Here is a 3442-nt window from a genome sequence, read left to right as displayed (position 1 = left end):
GGAGAGTTGGCCCTGGCCCTCATGGCAGAGCTGACCCTGATAAGCTACCCCACCCTTCATGGGAGAGCTGGCTCCACCACTCACCACAGGCACAGGAGAGCTGACCCCAACAGCATGGGTGCAGGAAAACTGACTCTGCCCCTTGCCTAAGGGCGGTGGTCTGAGTGGAGGTCTGGACTGACCAACTGAGCTACCACCCTGGCCAACATCCCGTGCTTTGAGTTGGCCCACCACAACATCTACCCCATCTATGACCTCCTGGAGCACGTAAAGGGACTGATCCTGTGGAAACATAGCCACAGGATCTCCATGACTCGTCTACTTGGTACCAAAACTGGATGGGAAAATGCCCACAAGGCCTCAATCCTACACAAAGAGCTATAGGTAACTGAGGAAAGCTGGGAATGGGTAAGGCGCTTCCCTCAGAAAAGAACATACCAGTTCAACCTTGAACTAAATAGTATAATCCATTTAATACTGAAAGAGGCACAAATAAAATATGAAAGTGTGGAATATACAAAACCAAACCACTGTTCATTATAGGTATTATAACTGTAGAAAATTTATAAAAGCTCATTAGTATATGCATGAAGTATTTAAAAGGGATTATCAAGTTTACTATATACAATGTATGCAAAATAAACTACATCAGTATATAGGCAATAATGTGTGGGGCAAAACAAGCACAGACCTTGTTATATATTTTGAAAGAACTATATACTAATAGAAACAAAAATGTGAAGTACCTATGAATATCTTCTTTTAAATAGAGAAGACATGATGGAGGAAATCATAAAACAATACTGAAATGAATTAAAGACCCAGTGGCTTAGTGCACCATGTTCAAAGACAGGAAAACACCACCACAATAGTATGATTTTCACTAAAATGATCCATAGACTTAGTGGAATTCTGGTATGAGTCTCCTAAGAAGGTTACATGAACTTTGACAAGCTAATTCTAATGAGAAATCAAATGCCAAGAACCCTCAAAAAAATCTTGAATGACAGGGAGAATAATTTTCATTATGAAATGAGACTTTCTAGAAAGCCATAGTCCTTAAGAAAGAGCATTGCTTGTATTAAAACAGACAAATGGTTGAAGAGACCACAACTGAAAAATGTAAAGCATGGCCATCTACCTATGGCCATCTGCTAATTCACAGGAAGTGTTAGTGGGCACTGGAAAGGGCAGGTATTGAGAGTGTGTGCCTGGGAACAAACATCCCCAATGTTTAATGCATGTATACAAATCGACGACCTGGCTTAAAAATCACTATGACCTTCAGGTAACAAAGGAGTTCTTAAAGAAAACATAAATTACAAAAGCTATAAATGAAAGAATGTACAGTTTAAGCTCCGTGAAAGGTAAGAAATTTAGTTAATGAAAGGAGTCAATAACTTTTGGAAAAAAAGCTCTTTGCTAGTCATAAAACTGACAGAAAATTAATAAATTCCTAAGGCAAAGAAAATTCAATAGAGTAATAGCCATAAAGACTTTGTGGGAGAACCAGTATACGTCACCAATTGAGAGAGGAAAGAAAAATGAAGCTAGTCTTGGGGAAATGGAAGTTAAAATTAATATGAACTGGAGGAATAGGGAGGTTTGAATGGGCAGGCTGGATCCAAATGCATTAACTGTATGTAGAATATTAAATAAAATATTTAAGTAAAATAAAGAAATAACTAATATGAATTGCTATTTTATAGTAATCAAATTCAGAGGGGAAAAAAACCTCACCCTAAGTATTTGGAGGTTTTGTTCTGTCTTATTTGTTTGCATTCTTGTTAATGTTTATCAAGATTTTGTTTGGCTTGAAATTATGCAGGTCTTGTACATGCTGTCACAGTTTCTTTGATTCATATGTGCAACAGTTCTGTTGTGTCTGGAAGACATTGTTTCCTTGGAGTCATCCACCACGTCTGGCCCTTACAATCTTTCAGTCTCCTCTTCTGCACAGGTCCCTGAGCCTAGAGAGGATGATGAAGACACCCCAGTTAGAGTTGAATACTCCAAAGGCTCTCACTCTTTACACATTGTCCAGTTGTGGGTCTCTATATGAATTATCATCTACTGCAAGAAGCTTCTGTGTTGAAGGCTAGGTGACACACTGATCTATGAGTATAGCAGTATGTTATTAGGAGTCATTTTATTTCTTCATTCACTTAGCAGAACAGTAGAAGGTTTGCCCATAGGGCTTATGACTTAACTGTTCTTGGGAATTTTTTAGCAGGGTCAGGTATGGATTACACACATGGAAAGAGCCTTAAATCCAATCAAACAGTGGGTGGTTACTGTGGCAGTTTGGATGAGAGTAGCTCCCATAGACTCATGTTTGAATTTTTGGTACCTAGTTAGTGGAACAGTTTGGGAAGGATTAGGAGGTGTGGCTTTGTTGGAGGAGGTGAGTCACTGGGGCTAGGCTTTGAGGTTTCAAAAGACTCAGTGCCATTCTCAGTTTGCCTCCCTGTCTTCTACCTGTGGATCAAGATGTGAGTTCTTAGTGGTCCCTATCACCACGTCTTTCCTCGCCATCTTGGACTTTGACCCTGTAAAACCATCAGCCCAATTAAATGCATTCTTCTATAAGTTTACTTGGTCATGGTGTTTCATCACAGCAATAGGAAAGTAACTGAGACATCTACTTCCTTAACATTGGTATCACTATTGTACCAGTGGGTATATCTTGCTGGTAGGTCACTAGTGTTGTTCACAGAGTTTATAACTAGGTGGGACTGAGGATTAATTTTCTCGTCCTGTATTGTGTATAGCACCTTCCAGCACTGTGAATGCTAGTCAATAGGGGTGATGTTTCCAGAGGAGTACCAGCTTGCTTTCTCCATGTTCTCTGATATAATGTGACATAAATATAAGGTGTCCTCAGCAACACAATCTTACCATCCCACCAGGTTGTGGAAGGTAACCAATTGCATTGGCGGTAGCATTCAAAATTTGGGGGAGTCAGTGGGACCCCTTTGGCCAATAACTCAAAAACATGTAACAAACTCCTGGTCTTGGGGGGTTTGGTAGCATATGATATTTAGTTGGATATTGCCCCCTCCAATATAGTGAGCCTATTTAAACTCCTTATATGTTTGTATATTCTTTAGGATGCTTCTACAGAGTAAGTTTCCATATAGCTTTTCAAAAGGCCTTTAGTGTTAGTTATCACTCTCTGTATTCCCTCTTCTACCCAGCTCTCCCATTCTTCTCCCCATTTAATGTCCCGATTCTAATTTCCCCTCTATAATACTACATTACATTTCTACTTCCTTGGAAAATTCCCTCTTCCTCCTGGTCCTGATTGAGGTAACCTAGATCCAGAAAGACAAACGTTGCATGTTTTCTCTTATGTGCAGACGTTAGCGCTTAAGCTTAAAAATGTGTGTTTTATTTAGGTACCTAACCTCTGTGAATATTCTCTCTCTCTCTCTCCTCTCTC

Source organism: Peromyscus leucopus, chromosome 12, assembly GCF_004664715.2.
Source record: "Peromyscus leucopus breed LL Stock chromosome 12, UCI_PerLeu_2.1, whole genome shotgun sequence".
Taxonomy (NCBI): Eukaryota; Metazoa; Chordata; class Mammalia; order Rodentia; family Cricetidae; genus Peromyscus; species Peromyscus leucopus.
Note: the sequence above shows the minus strand (reverse complement) of the source record.